The sequence below is a fragment of the Musca domestica genome, unplaced genomic scaffold (assembly GCF_030504385.1).
Source record: "Musca domestica strain aabys unplaced genomic scaffold, Musca_domestica.polishedcontigs.V.1.1 3, whole genome shotgun sequence".
NCBI lineage: Eukaryota > Metazoa > Arthropoda > Insecta > Diptera > Muscidae > Musca > Musca domestica.
This window is the reverse complement of record NW_026712299.1, coordinates 13,582,158-13,603,350: the sequence shown is the minus strand read 5'-3', so window position 1 is coordinate 13,603,350 and position 21,193 is coordinate 13,582,158.

The following is a 21,193-nucleotide window of genomic DNA, read 5'->3' as shown; positions in this document are numbered from 1 at the left end:
AATTGGTCATCATGTCGCGATAACGCTCCTGATTGATGGTAACAGCATGGCCATTTTCATTTTGGAAGAAAAACGGCCCAATGACCGTTTTCGCACTAACGCCGCACCAAACTGTGACTTTTTCGTCATGAAGAGCCACTTCTTGAATCTCCTGAGGATTTTCAGTGGCGTAAAAACGGCAATTTTGCTTATTTACGGTCCCATTCAATGTGAAATGGGCTTCATAGGACATGATAATTTTGTTCCAAAATTGCTCGTCATCTTCGGCCATTTCGATGACTCTTTGGGCCCATTCCAATCGACGAGGCTTGTCCGCAGGCAACTTTCTTTGTATCAATTGAATTTTGTACGGGGACAAATGCAAATCAATGCGAATAATCCGTTGTAAAGTATACCGAGCCATGTCCAACTGCTGAGAACGGCGTTTTTGGGATGTTCTTGGGGACCTCTCAACACTGGCTCGTACGGCAGCGATATTCTCGGCCGATCGCCTTGGTCGACTTTTATATGGCCTCTTCGGATTAGAAAGAGCCTTACCAGTCGAAAATTTTTCGTATAAACGCTTAATGGTGTTCTTCTCACATTTTTTAATGTTTTAAAAGCACGTTGAGTTTTCACAATTGACTTCTTCTGTTGAATGTAAATTTCAACTATTTCAGAGCGCTCGCGTGGCGTGTATTGGTTCACGGTAAAAATCTGCTTGGACTGACGCTTCAAACGCGGTATATCATTAAGCGATGTGACATCTCTGTCATATGGGTCCGTCGAATATGGGCAACCCTGTGAATTTAATCCCTCCTCTTTTAGAATAATCATAAATCTTGAACCAATATTTTCCAAAAACATACGAACTCTAAAAAGCAACGGTATTTGCCGAAACAGATGTTCCTACACGTATTTCACTCAGATAGCTAATTCATATCATTCTTGATAAAGTTACACAGTCGTGCAAAAGCTTTATCTTGGCATTTGACCGATTCTACGAGGTCTTGCAAATTTTCGTAACATTTGACCTGTTTTCGACATGGGGCGTCGTGTTATGGGTATTTACAATTTTTAATTTTTTAAATAATTTCCTGTGTCTCCGATGTTTTCTATAGTTACGAACGAAATTAGCACCAATGTAGAGGTCAGAGATGCAACTTTAATTTTTGTTAATTTTAGTATTATTTCACATAAAATAGTTTTCCATTTCACATCCAAACATCCAAAATTCTAAACTTCTAAACTTAACCCTAACCTCATAATAAATTCCGTATTTATGGGTCCTTAGATGAGAACTGTGCCCCAAGGAAAATTGCATGAAGATCAGACGATAATTGCGACCTGAATATAAAATCCACCACACATAGTGTTGTAGGGCGAGGAAATATTACAAAAGACGAAATTAAAAAAAAAAAAAACAGTTAGTTCAGCCCGGCCGAAGTTTGAATACCGTTCACCATTTGGAACGAATTAAAAAAAATTCAAAAAAATAAAATCTATTAAAAATTTTCTTAAAATCTTAAAAATACCGAATATCGGAAGGTCCCAATATATACGATATTGGGGGATATACGATATTGTGGGCCTATATAGACAAATATATTTCAGGGGAAAAAGTATTCACTACTTGTGCAAAATTTCAGACAATTCCGTTGAAAAATGTGGCTAAAATGATCAAAATATCGAATATCTGGAGGTACCGCTACCTAGACCTCTTTCAGGGGTAAAGTACTCACACGGAACTCCTTCTGTAGAATTTCAGACAATTCTAAAATTATCAAAATACCGAATATCGCGGGTACCGTTATATGGGTGATATACGATATCGTGGACCTACATAGACAATTCTATTTCAGGGGGAAAAGTACTCACAATTAACTTCTTGGACTTATATAGAAAAATATATTTCAGGGGGTAAAGTACTCACACGGAACTCCTTCTTTAGGATTTCAGACAATTCCGTTGAAATATTTGGCTAAAATCATCAAAATACCGATTATCGGGGGTACCGCTATATGGGGCTATACGATGTCGTAGGAATATATAGATAATTCTCTTCAAGAGGATAAAGTACTTACAAGGAACTACTTATGTGAATTTTCAGACAATTCAGTTGAAAAATGTGGCTAAAATCATCCAAATACCGAATATAGGATAGTACCGTTATATGGGGGGTATACGATATCGTGGCCCTAAATCCTTGTGTAGAATTTCAGAAAATTCCATTGAAAAATGTGGCTAAAATCATCAAAATAACGAATATTGGGGGTTATCGTTATATGGGGGCTAGACGATATCATAGACCGGTATAGCCCATCTTCGAACTTGACCTACAGACTACAGATAGAAAAGAGATCTGTGCAAAATTTGAGCTTCCTATCTTAACTCGTTTTGACTGTAGCGTGATTACAACAGATGGAAGGACGGACAAGACTAAATCGTTTTAGAATTTTACGCTGAGCAAGAATATATACTTTGTTATGTCTAAAATGGTTATTTGGATGAGTTACAAACGGAATGACGAACTAATATACCCTCCATACTATGTATGGTGGAGGGTATAAAAAAAGAAGTAATCAAAGGCTATGTCGTGCGGGACCGACCATGTGATACCCTACAACACTACAGTACGTTAGAAGTCCCTATATGTCTAAACCCATTTTGGAAGAATTCGCTGTTGAAATTATGTCACGGAGCACTGCCCAGATATTACCCTCAGCATTTTCAACAGGGACAATTGCTCAATATTTACGCACTCCGTCGTGCTGTTAGTTGTTGTGGTTCATTTTACAGCTAAAAATAATTCAATGGTCATCCAAAATGCTGGAATTCTTCCCCGTTCCAAACTCTATTCTCAGGCGTGTTGATTGGCTTCAATTGTGTGATCTGGAAATTTCTCCTGTTTTTGGCCCATTTCAACCCCTAAATATTTTGCGGATATTTTGCCCTTCTAACCCTAACCCTGCCCTTGTGAAAATTTTCGTGTGGAGTGGACGATAATTGCAATCTGTATATTACTTAACCTGTAAAGTGAAAAAATATTACATAATATACACTTCAATGTTATAAGTCAAATTGAAAAAATCGCATGCGATAAAAAATATTAAAAAATAGAAAAATGTTACAAAATGCTACAAAATCTATATTGACATCATTATTGACATCTTTTTATGCGTTTTTAAGATTTTATTCTTTTGTGCCACGAGGGAATTCTGAATTGACAAAGTTTGTCAAAATCGGTCCAGCTAACAAACATCCCCTTCCTTAGTATATGTTTCGCCACATTGTATATACAGTATTTTTTGCTTACCTGCACAATCAAAAATTGCACGACATCTTGTGCAGCAATGCCCAAAATGCAGGTAGCTTCATTGCACTTATCTGCACAATGAAGCAGGTATCTTTAATTTACTTACTTACTAAAGTGCAGGTATCTTTAATTTTCTATTCGTATGTATTTGAGCATCAGTGGTGTTTTATCCAGCATAACCATCTTTTAGTGTGGGAGAGGAAGCGAGAATATGTTTTAATGCATGCTCTTTTCTTGTGTTGTTATATACGAATACAAAAACAAAAACGAAGTGGTAGTTTTTAGTGTCTTCTTTGAGTTTGCAAAAAATTTTCTTGTGCAGATAAATACAACTTTTGTAACCAAAATAAAAAAATACCAAATTTTCGAGGCAGGAATGTCTAATGTGCAGCTATCGATTGGGCACTTAAATACAATTCAAATAAAGGGATTCAGAAAAAAATGGCATAAAAAAAGTTTTTTGGTCTGCAAAGGCCAATGCGCAGCTAATGTTGATGCAGGTAAATAGAAACCATTGTATTTCGCTATATATATCCAAATGTTTACTATCGGCATCTAGGTAACGGTCAGAGCGTACCTGTTCGTATATTTGCGATTTCGCCGGGATTAAAAACATTCACGGTTTAATGAAAAATTTGATTTTTTTTAACACAAATGTTTCACCCACTAAATATTGCCCGATTACCATCAAAATTGGAAGACTTCTGCCTATCACTAAGTTCTAGCCCCTGCTAAATTCCATTTGGTAGATTGGTCTATAATTGCGACCTATAGAGCATTTCCTTTCCTAAGTTAGCAACCAATATCTCGAGGTGTTACATAATTTTTGGGCCAATCAAACTTTTAATACCCCCAACACATAGTGTTGTAGGTTATAAAGATATTTTCATTTTTATGAACATCTTTTTATTCGATTTTTCTAAATATTATTATTTTTGCTAGCAAAAAACCATTCTGAAATGGCGAGAAATGTCATAACCGGTCAAGCCGTTCTTGAGTTATAGCTGCTCTAATTATTATTTCCTCCTTTGATATATGAAATTGTGTATATTTTGTTATATAGAAGAATGATTTTTTTGTGTATGTGTGATTTCGCTAGAACCAAAAATATTCGCTGTTAATGGAAATTTTCGTATTTTTACATAAAAATTATGGTATATTTTAGCCGCAAATTGGCATGCTTCTGCCTAGCTCTAAACTCTAACCCCATACAAAATTTCGATTGGTCTATAATTGCAACCTCTAAAGCAACTGCAAAATAATTTTTTCGATCAAAAAAATAACAACTTCATAAATTTTTCAGTCTTTCAAGATTTTAATATACATAATATTTTTTCCTTTTTTCGAAAAGAGTAATAAAAAAATACTTACCTTTTGCACAAAAAATTCTTCCAAATCTTTAATTGTCAAGTTTTAAATTGGATCGTCTCCATATGTAAACCCTGCAAACAAAATACCCAAAATACCCCAAAACCCTATAAATAAAATATATATATCCGCATATCCTTATCCATAACAACAACAGCATTAGTACTTTTCAATACAATTATAGTACGCATATACCGACCACCTCCAGGCCTCAACCTCAGATAGAGGACTCAATATGAAAATTTGGAGATTTCGGCAGTATCCCTTCACCCAATCCCTAATCCCATCTAACACTTTTCAAACAATTATAGAACACATTTCCACCTCCATATGTTAACCTGAGTCACCAATATGATATTCATATCAAATTTCAGGATTTCAGCTCTATTACTTCACCAAATACAAATTTAGTACTATATTTAGCATTATATTACACATTTGCAAAACCTCCACCATACATGAATCCCAGATACCAAGAGAGGGCTTAATATCAACAATCGGGATCTCAGCTCTATCCCTAAACTCCACAACCAAGTTAGTTCCACTTAGTAATTTTCGAACAATTAAAGCACACATTTTCAAAATCATCATCATATCATAACCACTGACAACAATAGTGACATCCATATCAAATTTCAGGATTTCAGTTCTTTTTCTTCACCCAATACCATATGTAGGCTTTCGTTATAATTATAAACCACACTGTAAAAACCACCTCCATATCTCAATCCCAGATACCAACAGGAACCTCAATATCAATTTTGAGGATTCCAATCCTATACCTTCACTCAATACCAAATTTAGTAGCAATTAGTACTCGTACAATTATAGTGCTCATTTCCGAATCCACCTCCATATGTCCAGGTTAAACGTGAACCAAATTTCCGTTAAACCAAAATTCAGATTCAAAGCACCTAATGCCAAACTGTATCAAATTATACCAAATACTAAATAGCACTTAGTACTCTTCGTACATATTTCCAAAACCACCTTTCTATCAAGGAACCTACTACACACAGGGACAGCAATATAAATTTTCTAAATTAGAGCTTCAACAGTCCATGTATAGATAGTGGACAGACTGTCGGGCACATATAGCTAGCTCAACTCATCTCCTTGAGATAATCGGTATACTACACTTTAGGCCTAAGACCACTCTCCATATACTGGTTTAGGGCATTAAGAATGAAGATATAAACTGCGCCATAATTTTTTACAAACCACATAATATAAGACATTTGAATTCTAGGGAATTATAAAAGTTTAAATTAAGAAAACTTGTATTGCACGTTTTTCATTTATTTTGTTAAATTAATAAACATTTCCAATAATAATTTCCCCAATGCACCACCCTTTTTTATACGTTCTTTTTCCTAATCACATTCCAGGTCACAACCATTCGTGCCGATGTTGAAAGTAAAATCGATGTGATGATGCTGCAGATGTTTGTTAAGCATTCACCGGAAAGGTTTCAGACTTTTCGTATTTTTATTTGTCGGAAAGTAAATAGAAAATGAATTATTGTAAGGAATCGCATGAATTAAGTTATTTTTTAATAGATGAAGCGAACGAGGAGATCGTACAATAGGGGATGCTGATAACCTTCATTGGATTAATATAAGAAATAAATGAAGTATTAAATTCTAAATTGATCATTGCCTTACCTTGCCTTTTGGGCAATTATTAAAGTAAAATATATCGGTGCAAAAAAAACTAAAAATTAGAGATGGTTTGTTTTTATACCCTCCAGCATAAATAGTAGGGAGTGTATATTATGTTCGTCATTCCATTTGTAATTCATCGAAATAATAATTTGAGACCTAACAAAAAATATATATTCTTGATCAGCGTAAAATTCTAAGACGATTTAGCCCTGTCCGACCGCTGTCCGTCTGTTGTAATTACGCAAGAGTCAAAACTAATTAAAAATTGAACAGATCAGTCTTTTGTTTGTAGTCAGGTCAAGTTCGAAGGTGGGCTTTATCGGTCCTCGATATAATATAGCCCCCATGTATTGATACCCCCGATATTCGGTATTTTGATAGTGATGAGTACTTTACCCCCTGGAAGAGTACTGTCTAAATAGGTCCACGATATCATATAGCCCCCATATAACAATACCCCCGATATTAAGTATTTTAAGGATTGTAGCTAAATTTTTCTATGAAATTGTCTGAAAATCCATACGAGGAGTTGCTTCTGAGTAATTTATCCCGTGGAAGAGAATTGTCTGTATAGGTTCACGAAATCGCATATCAACCATACATCGGTACCCCCCTATATTCGGTATTTTGACGATTTTAGTTACAATACTCACGGAAATTGTTTGAAATGTTATATTTAGAGTCCGTAATAGGTACTACAGTCTGTGACATGAAATTGCCTATGCAGGTTCAGGTTTTCGTATAGCCCCCATAAAACGGTACCTCACTATATTCGGCATTTTGATGACATTAGCTACATTATTCAACGGAATTGTTTCAAATTTCTTTTTTATACCCTACACCACATAGTGGTAAGGGTAATATGTCTTTGTGCATTTGTTTGTAACATGGAGAAGGAAACGAGATAGACCCATAGTTACTTTTGAGAACCTTCATAGAATCACTTTCTGAGTCGATTTATGCATGTCAGACCGTCTGTCCGTCCGTCCGTCTGTCCATGTATTCTTGCCTATTCTTGCCTAGAAACAAGTATATCAAATTTGGAGAAAATCGGTTCAGATTAGCTATAGCTCCCATATATATCTTTCATCCGATTTGATCTTTAAGTCCCTCACATTCCTACTATGCACTCCACAGCCGGGATATTTGGTACCAGGTATTAGATGGAGCACATAAATAGCTGTTTTAAATTTTATCGAAATCGGTTCAGATTTGGATATAGGCCCCATATATATCTTCATCCGATTTCGGGTTAATTGACCACCAAATGGCCAATATCAGCCCAAATGGCCCGAATTTTGGCACATGCCTTAAAGCAAATACAACAAATTTGGAGAAAATCGGTTCAGAAACAGCTATAGCTCCCATATATATGTTTTATCCGACTTGGTGTTTAAGCCTCTCACATTCGTAATATGCACTCCACAAGAATGATATTTGGTACCAGATATAAGATACAGCCCAGAAATAGCTGTTTGTAATTTTATCGAAATCGGTTCAGATTTGGATATAGCTCCCATATATATCTTCATCCGATTTCGGGTTAATTGGGCACCAAATGGCCGATATAAGTCCAAATGGACTGAATTTTAGTACATAAGACCTAATTCAGTCTAGAAGCTAATACGTCAAATTTAAAGAAACCCGGTTCAGAGATAGCTATAGTTCGTAAAATGCACGATAGAATTAGATAGATTTTGATTTTGTACCAAATATCTCATAGAGCTCTGGAATGCCCTGTATAAACCTTTTTACGAGAGCTCTACTAAATATGCATAGTGGTGTAGGGTATCATATAGTCGGCCCCGCCCGACTTTTGAGCTTTCCTTACTGGTTGCAGTTCGTAATGAGTACTACCGCCTGTTACAGAAAATTGTCTATGCAGGTCGACGTTCTCGTATAGACCCCATGAAACGGTACCCCCCTGTACAGGGAGAGAAAAAACGCCATAATTTTTACATTTTTCTTTTAAATTTTATTGAATGAATGCAAAAATGTCGGAAATAGCATCAAATTTTAGAATAAGTTTAGATTTGATCGAATTGGTCACCTTTGGCACGAATTATGGCCTTCAAACGGCCAATGAAACCGTCACATGTTGTCCGAATATTGCTCTGCGGTATTTTGACCCATTTCCGGCGAAGCGTTTGCTTGAGGTGATCGACACTTTGGCATTTTGCTTTACAAAATACTCTAGACACAATACTCCAACGGATTGGTATCCGGAGATTTTGGTGGTCATTGTGCGCTGGAAATGAAGCGAGAAACCTCATTTTGCAAGCATTATTGGGTTGCACGTGCTGAGTGCGATGCTGCCGCGTCCTGTTGGAATATCCAAGGTCTGCGGCCAAAATGTTTGCGTACCCAAGGCTTTAATACATCCTCCAGAATATTTTCGCGATAATGTTCGGCATTTATTCTGATGCCACGTTCGATTGACACGAGCAGAGATCGACCATCGGCTGTTATGGCGGCGCACACCATCACCATGGACGGCGCTTGAGTTCTGGTGGCCAACCGAAGGTGCACATTTTCAGCTGACCGCTTTGGCAAGAAAACACGATCATTTTGTTTGCTTACAAACTGCTGGACAACGAATGTTTTCTCATCGGAGAAAACCAAATTCGGCAGTTCACCACTTTCTTGAGTCTATTTTCTCTCTGTTGCGGTGCAAGTTCTTGTACCTTTTGGAATTTCAATGGCTTTACCCCGAGCACATTTTTTAATATTTCCCGAATGGAATATTTAGAGCCATTTTTCGCTCACTGCGATGTGGGTTTCGATCAAGTCGCTTCTTTACTTTTCGAACCATTCCGTCCACTTCCTTGACGTCGGGCTATGCTACCAGTATCACTGTAACGAGCGGTGGAACGAGAGACAAACATTTTATTCACATTTAAATGCTGGAGTGCTCTAACGATAAGCCACTTGTGGTTTTCCAGCCAAATATAAAGAAATCACATTATCCGCTTGAATTCCATCACAAATAACTTTTTTTCTGGAAAATTCTGACCAAAAATTTGTACGCTTGTAAACAATATAATGATCTGTCACTGGAATAACTTTAACAGCTGTCAGACGAGTGGCTTAGAACTGGCAGCAGTCTGAAGGTGGTTGCAGTTTTTTCATCTCACGGACGGTATGTTCGTGATTTTAGCCACATTTTTCAATGAAATTGCTTGAAAATCCACAAAAGGAGTTCCACCTGAGTACTTCTCCACCAGGAAGAGTATTGTCTATACAGGTCCGCTATATCCCCCATATAGCGGTATTTTTGATGATTTTAGCAACATTGTTCACCGGATTTGTTTCAAATTTCGTATTTAGAGTCCGTAATAGAAACTACAGTCTATGCCAGAAAATTGCCTATGCAGGTCCTGGTCTTCGTATGGGCCCCATATTCGGTATTTTTATGATTTTGGTACAATATCCAGCGGATTTTTTTTAAATTTCATATTTGAAGTTCCTATTGAGTACTATATACTGCGACAGAAAATTGTGTATGCTGGTCCAGGTGTTCGTATAGCCCCCGTATATCGGTACCTCCCTATATGTTATTCACCGGATTTTTCACAAGTTTTGTATTTGAATTTTGTAATGGCCTGTGACTAAAGTTTCCTATGAAGGTCCACGTCTTCGTATCGACCCCAATATAATGGCTATATTCGGAATTTTTAAGACTTTAACCGATTTTTTTTTTTGAAAATTTCCAAATTCTTCCCAAATGGGGAAGGGCATTCAATGCTTCTTTAATTTTTTTTTTTTTTTTTTTTTTCAAATAATAGCCAGAAATTTGAGAACTTTGATTGAAGATTCGGTTGTGTGGCACGTAGAGCCGTCCTTTTAAAAATAATGTTGGCATACCATTTCCAGCATTTCGGCCGGCATCTCACTAAAAGTGTTTCAATATCAAAGAGTCAATTGGAGAGGAATCGTATATGTAACCAATCGACAAACCAACTGATGCTTTCTTTCTTGCATAGATCTCCGTTGGCAATGCCTTATTTTAAAATCCTAATGGGTGCAATAATTCAGTATATATGCATGAACTGGTGCAACCCAATTGTTTCTTTGGAAGTTTTTTTCAATTTTTCATGTTTTCCCCTCTCTCCCTTTAGCATTTACCTACTTACCACTCTCAACTTTCTGTAAATTATTTTTCTGGTAATTTCCCATATCAAAATATGTGTGTAAACAGTGTTCAGTGTAAGTCAGCAGCATAAGATACTTTTTTCAATGCTATGAATTTGAACTCATTTCGGAGATAATGACTTAGCAAAATTTTCTTCTAACCCAAATTTCAATTTGCATCAATGCCTGAAAGCAGCAGCAGAAGCAGCACCAGCAGTAGCAGCCAACAGCAGTACTTAATTATTTACAATTTATTCTTGCAAATAAATCTTAAAACTGTGGTGCTGTTATTCCGACTTGTTTGGTGGTCTTGTATGAGTTTTCTAGGACTTTTGTTAAGTGTGTGTGTGTGTGTGTGTGTGTTTGTGTGCGTATGTGTGTTTAATGCTGCTGCTTTTATCACTGCACTCCATCTCGACACAATTTGAGAGTTAGTTGTCGTAGTCATTCACCATTCCAAACATTCATAGATTTGTGGCACAAGGTTACAAACACACACACACACACTGTCATCAACCATTCAACATTCAGCCGTTTTGTTCGTTGTTCGCTCACACAAAATTGCCATACATATAAACCTAACATTCATCACCGAAGTTTGTAACTTGCTGTCAGTTTATGAAGCAGCAGGAGCTGCAACATCACTTCGAAAGGCTACAGCGGTCGCAGTACTGTCTCAGCTTTCAAATATTTATAATGTTTACAAAACTGTTGTGCCATTGGTTTACTTTCGGTTTTTTTTTTGTGCGAGCTTCTTATTTTCGAAATGAAAAAGATGGAGAAGAAGAAGAAATGAAGATTCCATAAGAATCGTGTATTTAACTTTTCAAGTATATATCGTAGAAGTAGCAGCAACAGCGGCAGCAGTACTTGTCAAAATGTACGAAAAACAAACATACTGCTTTGGTTTCTGTAAGAATTTTTGTAGGTCTGTAAAGGGTTATGGTGTTTGAATGGCAATGCTTGAAAATCAATTCGATTCTGAAGAGTCATACATTTTTCCGAGGCATTTATATCAATACTAAATATATTAGTATTATTAGGATTATCGTAAGCTATTTTGAAGAATTAATTTTTTGCAATGAACATAAATTTAAAATTTAGTTTTAGCGGTTTTTAACGAGTTTTCTTATTAGCTGGGGTAAGCTGAGCTGCATTCACCGTCTCCACAAAGACCCACTAAAACTTACGAAATAAGAAGCGTAGATTTCTCCCTTCCCTTGGAATGTAAATTAAATATTTTATTGATTTTAATACTAAATTACAATCTAATTGTGTTCAAATGCAGATAATATGATATTATGATGGATAGTGGTTAACCAGGAATAAGAACAGGAATTACGACGTTTGTGTACGGGAAAGGCTGGGGTTCGTGATGATGATGATAAGAGGGATGTCCAGGTCTTTTGAGACGGATTTTCGAATATAGCTGTTTGTGTCGCTTACAATGGCTAGGATTTCTTTAACTAGAACTACTGGGCCTACCTCTAATTAATGAAAAATGTTTGTCCTTGGGACAACAAGCCAAAGCGCTAGGAAATGAATCACCTGTAACTCAACTTAATAAGAGCCAGTTCAAAAAGTATTCCCAATTAATGATTATATTAGTCGGAGGACAGAAAATAATTCAGAAAATCCCTTACCATCCATTGGGAAGTCTTCTAATAGACAAGAAAGTCAACAAATGCAAGCGATTTCCTAAAGACCACTTTAATCCAATGAATTAAATTCATTCGGGCCTATTCAACTTAAAAAAGTAGGTTTTGTGGACAGATGCATACCCTAAGCCAATGTTTATTATGTTTCGACTTTCGTTACGATTTTTCAAACTGTGATACTTAATGGGGGGCTCCGATTGTAAGGGAGGTACGACAGAACTACAATATTCATATAAGATCTCTAGCTGAGAGAAATATTTGGATACACCAGAATTGAAAAGAAGACCCCTTGGGGGGGAGGTACCAGAAGGTGTGTAATAATATATACAGCTTTCAACACAATCTTGTGTTACTAAAAATATTGAGATGCGTAAAATTCGAAGAGTATCGGATGCCTATTTAGCATTTAATGAGCGTTTTGTTATTCAAAAATTTGACCCAATTGTGGGGTAGGTACCAGATGGAGTGGACCGATATATCTCACCTTCACACCAGATCATGTGCTGATAGAAGTAGTATGATGTTGAGTTTGAAAAGAATTTTGCATTTTGTGAGAGCTTTAGTTATTCCAAATGTTGACCCTTTGTGGGTGAGGTACTACATAAAGTGGACCAATATTATTCGAATTGGACACCTTTGGCACGAATTATGGCCTTCAAACGGCTAATTAAACCGTCACACGTTGCCCGAATGTTGCCTTGCGAAGCACTTGCTTTGGTGATCGACAATTTGGTATTTTTTAGTGCCAACCTTGATTTCCAAAATACTCCAGACACAATAGTCCAACGGATTGGTATCCGGAGATTTTGGTGGCCATAGCGTGCTGTAAATAAAGCGAGGAACCTCATTTTCGCGTGCCGAGAGCTGACTTCTTTGGCAAGTAAACACGATCATTTTGTTTGCTTACAAACTGCTGGACAACGAATGTTCTCTCATCGGAGAAAACCAAATTCGCCAGTTCACCACTTTCGGCCAAGCGAAGCAACTCTTTAGCTCCTTTGAGTCTATTTTCTTTCTGTTGCGATGTAAGTTCTTGCACTTTTTGGAATTTCAATGGCTTTACCCCGAGCTTATTTTTCAATATTTGTCGAATTGAATATCGTGATGTGTTCAGCTCAAGAGCAATTTTTCGGCCACTACTTATCGAAATAATAATTTTAGACCCAGCAAAGTATATATATTCTTGATCAGCGTAAAATTCTAAGACGATTTAGCCCTGTCCGCCCGTCTGTTGTTATCACGCAACAGTCAACAGGAATTAAGATAGGAATTTATATTTTGCACAGATCTGTATTTTGTCTGCAGGCAGGTCAAGTTCGATGATGGGCTGTATCGGTCCACATTTTTTAAGAAAATTGTCGGAAATTCTACACATGGAGCTCCTTGAAAGAGAATTGTCCCCTGAAAGAGAATTGTCTATATAGGTCCAAGATATCGTATAGCCCCCATATAACGGTACCCCCCCTATATTCGGTGTTTTAATGATTTTAGCCACATTTTTCAATATAATTGTCTGAAATTCTACACAAGGGTTCTTTGTGAGTACTCTACCCCCCTGAAATAGAATTGTCTATATAGATCTACAATATCGTATATCCCCCATATATCGGCATGTTCCGATATTCGGTATTTTTAAGATTTTAAAAGAATTTTAATGAATTTGTTTTTTTTTTTTGAAAATTTCCTAATTCGTTGCAAAATGAAAGCAGTCTGAAGTTGGTTGCAGTTTTTTTATCCCACCCTGTAGAACTTAAATCCTGCAATGTTATATGATTTTCACTGTTGGTGTCTGTGGTTAAAATATGGATGCAGTTATGGAAATGTGTACTATAATTGTCCGAAAAGTACTAAGTGGTACTAAATTGGGTATTGGGTGGAGGAATACAGCTGAAATCCCAAAATTTGGCATTCAGGTCTCTGTTGGAGGTGGTTTTCGAAATTTCTGTTATAATTGTACGAAAGGAACTAAATAGTACTGTATTAGGTGTTGGGAATAGATCTAGAATCCTTAAATTGGATATGGATGTAACTGTTGGTATCTGCGGTTAAGATATGAAGGTTGTGGCTGAATTCAGTGATGGAATATAGCTGGAATCGATAAAATTCGCTATTTAGGTCTCTCTTGGCATCTGGTATCAAGATATGGAAGTGGTTTTGGAAATGTGCATTATAATTGTACGAAAAATACTAAATCTTGTACTGGCTCAAGGAATAGGAAGGCCTAACACAAACTGTTAGAACGAATCTAACATAAGGTGAACTTATCGCTGACGAAGTAGCTGGCAGGTGCCAGTACATAATACATATATTAAGAAAATAATAATACGGTAGACCAAGAATCGTTGAGGAATTTCAATACCTGCGCAGCTTTGAAAGCAATTGCTGATCCGGACACTTTGACATTAACATAACTAGAACCAACTTTTCAGATATTTTTTTTTTTTCAAAATTATTTTATTTGTGGTATGTTTTTTAAATGTTGCGATATGATGAGGGAATTAAAGGTTTGATCGATCCTGCTATGTTTTTCTACCCGCCCATCGGTTCATGTTCAGTTCAAATCATTCTATCCTCACGAAATCTGGCAGAGAGTTCAAATTAGGGTCAGAATAGAACCTAATAGAACTTTTGTGTGAAAATTACCACAATTTCAATTTTCGGTAAATATTTTTAAATTATGAAGGTAACTTCTCAACAAAATCACAAATACATTTATACTGATTTCGGTGATATTTAAGTCGGATATCAGAGGTATAGAAAAATATGGTTTCCTGGATCCGTTCAAAAACAAATATAATAATGCGTTTTTTATACAAAGAATTTCCAGAATGACAATCTAGAAATGATTTCGATACCATTTATTGCTAAAATATTCCAGGCAAGGTTCGCATTCCCTTAGAATTTGAATTATCAAATGGTAGTATTGGAAACTTTCTCTAAAATATTAAAAAAATCAAATTGGCCTCATATGGGGGGTATATCTAAAAATATTCAAATTATTTTGAAAATTTTTCGAAAATCCTCATAAAAATCTGGACTCAGCATAAATTTTAAGATATGTTCAGAGATGCAAACATCGTAAGATTAGCATAAACATTTTTAATAAAAATATTTTATGGGGCTTTAGACAATTCGATTCTCGCAAAGCTTTGGTCTAAATATACTTTCAGTTCGAATAGATTTTAAATCGGTTAATCTTTAACCTTAAACCTTAAAACCAATAAAAAGGCGTATAATTTCCAATGGTGAACTCGAATCAACAAATTACAACCAACTCCGATGTACCTATTGAACACCCTTTTAGTTTTTGATTCGAACAGAAACAGAATACAAGTGTTGTCAGCTGAGATGAGTTCTGAAAGATATTAAAAAAATATGTATATTTTTCCCTTTTTAATGAATTTCTGCTCACAGAAACGAACGAACGAGTGACTACCAAGAAAATTAATAATGCGAAAATTATAAACTTTTTTTTTCTTCTCTATTATATCAACTTATTTCCCTCTGCTTGTTCGAAGTGAATTGTTTTTATTATCTTTAATTTGTGAAATGTTTCTCATTTAAAAGTTCTAAATGATGAGAAAATTCATGACAGAATTTTTAATCGAGTCAGATGGGGGTGAATCTGTGAAAGAGAAAAGAGTAGCAGAAGCAGCAGCAGCAGTGAATGCAAACGGATGCCTGCAGTGATGTGTCACATGCACACACACACTCACTCAGTCATGTATTGAAGCAACATTTAGCACAAACGAAGCTGGGAAAAAATACGCCGTAAGTAAAGACGAAAAAAATCTATTCATTTTCACATGTCTCTTGAAAAACACCATTAAAAATGTATAACCCAAGAAGAGGCACTGACCTCCCAGCATTGAGACGAGCTGATAATAAAAGTTTTTCATACATGCTGGGCCAGAAAGAATTAAAAAAAACGACAGCAGTAGCAGCATAAAGAGGTAATTTACCAAAGCACTGACACCAATTGTGAAGAAATAAAGAAAATTGTATTTTCTTCTTGTTTTTCACTTTCAACTAATTACAAAACCGACATTTATTAGGTGACTAATATGTATGTGAATAGTTTCTAAAGATCGTATGATATACGGCGAAGGAGGTTTTTTATGAATAACATATTTTATGCTTAAAGGGGTGATGGATTAATATTATATAGTTAATTCTTTGAAAAGGTGTGCAATATTAGGTCAGATGAGGTTAAATACAACAAGATAATATTCTAACTTTAAGGTATATGCGAATTAAGGGATGTTTTAAAATATTTTGAAGCTTTTAAAAGAGATTGTATGGAACAGAAAGGAACAGCCGCATAATGCAATGTAAATTCAATGTATCTCTTCTTTGTCGTTTTCACTGGAATTTCCGATATTCTTAAAATACAAATAAATTAAACATACTAGAAAAATTTGGCAAGTTTGACGACGTATACATACCCTTAGCATATGACCGTTTATATTTGGTCGGTTCCACGTATAAGATATATATCAATGTAATTGTAACATGGAGAAGGAAGCGATGTAGACACATAGATCCTTTTGATGATCGCATGCTGAGTCGATTTTTACGGGTCCGTCCGTCTGACTGTCTGTGCATATATTTTTGTGAGCAAAGCGCAGGTCGCATTTATTGCCTTATTTGCATAAAATATTACACAGGTAGTAGGAGTTTGGCACATATCACATATAGCTCAGAAATACCTCTACGAAATTTTATCGGTTAAGATGTGGATATAGCGCTCACATATATATTTTTCCGATATAATTTTTATTGTGCAGGAAATAGTGTGGTTTTTGGCACATATGACCAAATTCAACCTAGAAGCAAGATATACATAGTAAGAGCTCCCATACATACATTTCATCCGATTTGGTGTTTAAGTCCCTCACACTCGTAATATACACACCACTTCATAACGGTTCAGATTTGGATATAGCTTCCATATATGTCTTTATCCGATTTGATTATTGTGCATCGAATATGTAAAATCAAGCCAAATTGGATGGATTTTTTCACATTCAACTGAATTTATCCTGGAAGCAAATACGATATTTTGTGGAAACTATGTTTCCATATACATATTGCTCCAATATATATTTATACCTTATACCACATAGAGGTAAGGGTTTATAACATGGAGAAGGAAGCGAGATAGACCCACAGTTACATTTGAAGATCTTCATAGAACTACTTTCTGAGTCGATTTATGCATGTCAGTCCGTCTGTCTGTCTGTCCGTCCGTCTGTCTGTCCGTCCATGTATTCTTGTGAACAAAATGCAGTTCGCATTTATTATCCGATTGAGATGCAAATTTGCAAACAATATTTGTTTGGCCAAAGGACAAAACCCTATTGAAATTGATGATAATCGGATCAGATTTATATATAGCTCTCATATATATCTTCAACTCATTTCAGGTTACTCGTGCACCAAATGGCTAATATAAGTTCAAATAACCTGTATTTCGGTACATCCCACTGAATTCAGTCTAGCAGCAAGTTAATCAAATTTGGTGAAAATCGGTTCGGATATAGCCATAGTTCCCATATATAGTCATAATATGCATTCGACAACAATGATATTTGGTACCAGTTATCAGATACAGCCCAGATATACCTCTGACAAATTTTATCAAGATCGGTTCAGATTTGCATGTAGATCCCGTATATATTATTAACCGATTTCGGGTTAATTGTGCACCAAATGGCCAATATCTATCAAAAAGTGCTGATTTTTGGTACATCTGACCGGATTACGTCTAGAAGAAAGTACGTCACATTTTGTGAAAATCGGTTCAGATATAGCTTTAGCTCCCATATATATGTTTCATTCGATTTGGTCTTACATTCGGCTAAGATTTGGATATAGCTCCCATATATATCCGATTGCAGATTGTTATGTGCAGCAAACGGCTAATATTAGCCTAAAAAAGTTGAAGAAAATCGGTTCATATATAGCCATAGCTCCAATATATATATATGTTTCACCCGATTTGGTGTTAAGGTCGCTTACATGCGTAATATGCACTCCACAACTGCTCGAAAATATATCAGCCAAATTTTATCGAGAACGGTGCAGATTTTTATATAGCTTTGATATACATCTTCATCCGAGTTTACGGTTATTAATCACCATATATGTAATATCAGCCTAAATTAAAGAGATTTTTTATATTCAACCGAATTTTATCATTTGGTGAAACTCGATCCGGTCCAATAATTATTATTTAAGCAATGCTTTTTGGTTCATATTAGTGTAGGGTATCATATAGTCGGCCACGTCCGACTTTTGTTCTTTCCTTACTGGTTTTTAATTGGAATAAACCAATAATGTTCAATGTTCATTTGTATATTATTGGCTTTATAATTTAGGGCAGAACAGAGGCCCTGACGTAAATTCTGTGTATAATCGGGAGTTTAAGCCACGAAAGTATTCCCTTATTTTGAAAATTTTCTCAGACATTGATATTACTTTTTGGATGATTGGTATTGAAAATGGTGCATACTGGTCCCCATATAAAGGTTCTTCTTGTTTGGACTACGTTTGAGTTCTCTTTCCCTGAAGAAAAATTTCTAGAGTGTTCCAGTATTTGCTATAGATCCCATATTACTCTATATCCTAATTGTCTGTATTTTAAAGCTTTCGGCCATTTATTTCAAAAAAAATCTAACGAAATTTGAAATTACCAATTCTACGTAGATATATTCGCTTACTGCCTTTTTCACAATTTGTTAACGGCCTCTTCATTTTTGTATGTTTCAGATACAGTTCTGCTAAACTTTTTTTTTGGACATTTTGTTTTCTTTTATCAGTGGGTAAAAACTCCTCAATTACCAAATATATGATTAAATCTTGACATAGGCCCAGTGGATTGAGATCCCTCGAAAACAGGTATTACTTTAATGTATGATAATCTTGCGACTGTTTTCGTAAGTAATTTTAAAAACTACAGCTGGAAAATGATGCTTCGTAACTAAAATGAACCGAAACTATATCATAATAAACGATCATAATAATTCGCTATCATAGTCTTTAATTGCTTCATTAATCAAAAGTAAGACAAGTTAATTCACTATTGATTAAGGTTGGTTTTGAGGACGAGGAGGAGAATCCTATATAATAACCAGTAAAGAAAGTCTTAACACAAATCGGATAAAGATATATATGGGAGCTATATCCAAATCGGAACCGATCCCTATAAAATTTAACAAATGTATTTCTGAGCTGCATTTGATATATTTCCCCAAATATTGTTGTTACAGAGTGCATATTACGGCTGCGGAGGACAAAAATAACAAATCGGATAAACAATATATGTGGGAGCTATGGCTATATCTGAACCGATTTCGATCAAATTAGGCACACTTATATTCAGGCCTAATTTGGTTGTATGTGCAAAATTCCATACTATTCGGGCTGATATTACAAGTTTGCACAATAATAGGCAAATCGGACGAAACATATAAGGGAGCTACAATTTACAATGGACAGACGGACAGACAGACGGACGGACATGCATAAATCGACTCAGAATGTCATTCTATGCAGATCATAAATAGGAACTGTGGGCCTATCTCGTTCCTTTTGCCTGTTACAAACATATGCACAAAGACATAATACCGTGACCACCTTGTGGTGTAGGGTATAAAAACAACAACTAATATAATGTAAAAAACTAATGAATAATGACATTTTCCCTCTTTTCTTAAGACAATACTAGTTCTTTCTTTAATTAACAAAAATATTCTATTCTTAGCAACAACATTTAAATTTTTGAGGTTATGGGCCTTTTTAATATTTACATACATTGCGAATATGGCAAAAGTATAGTCACATTTTAAATTAATTTTATTCATGTTCCTACATCACTTGTATTTATTTGTGTTTTCTTTAAAACACTGGTTAATACTTGTAGTTGATGACTTAATTTCTCTAAGCAGCCAAACAAACATTTTTGACTCGAAAATTTTCAACTTAAGCACGGTGTAAATGACAAAAATACATTAAGATAGAAATATATGTCTCATATATTAGTCCATCCGATTTCAAATTTAAAACACTCTAAAGCTGAAATACGCAATCAATAACAACCGTAGTTGACACGATTTACCTATTTATTTTTACTAGAAGCTACGCTTAATACGCATAAATTTGGTCGATTTCATTGAAGAAGTATTTTTATTCAAATGTGTTATGTTGATTTTTATAGAAAAAAATTAATTACGAAAAGAAAGGCTTTATAAATATTACTGTGGAAAAGAAAGCTTTTGACACCAAAAAGTGGATCCGTGCTTATTATTTACATGGAAGCTCAAAAGTAGTTACCTATATTATCCTATGGCTTCTTCAGTCGAACAAAAATTTATTTTCTGGTTTTCATAACACTTATTTTCCATGCAATTATTTCTTTAGACTCGCCAAGAATTCGTTATACCCATTTCCTTTGGGGTGCTTTTTATATCCATCTTATTTTTATAGGCCACGTAGTATGTTGGATTTGTTGTTCTGCGCTCGTTGTCCTTGAAATTTTATTTTCGCCCATTTTATGCTAAGACATTACAATGTTTGTTGCCATCTTGCAGTGTTAAATATAGACATTAAATCACAAACAAGATAATGTCCTCGTACATCTTACACACAGTCCGTCAACAGCAAATAGCACAATTAAGTTATGTCCTTGAAAAATAAACTATCCCTTTTTGTGCTGGGCTGGAAGCACTAATTTGGTTATTAAAATTCTATTTATTACATAATAAAATTTAATATTTACAAACAAGGCTTCCTTACACATGACACATATTTTTATGGTTAGTGAGTCGAAATTGCGTCATATGAAACAATTTGTTAGGATTTACTAACGTTTATGGTTTATAATATTCCATAAACTTGGTATTGCAACTTATTCATCAGAAAAATGTGAATACATTGGGGTTTGAAATGGATTTTTGGGATGTGTAGCACTACAACTTACATTGAAATATGTTGCTTAAATACATGGGGGCTTGTCGAAAACTTGGACCTATATAGACAATATTCTGCCTCAGGAAGTCAAATCCCTTACTAATTCT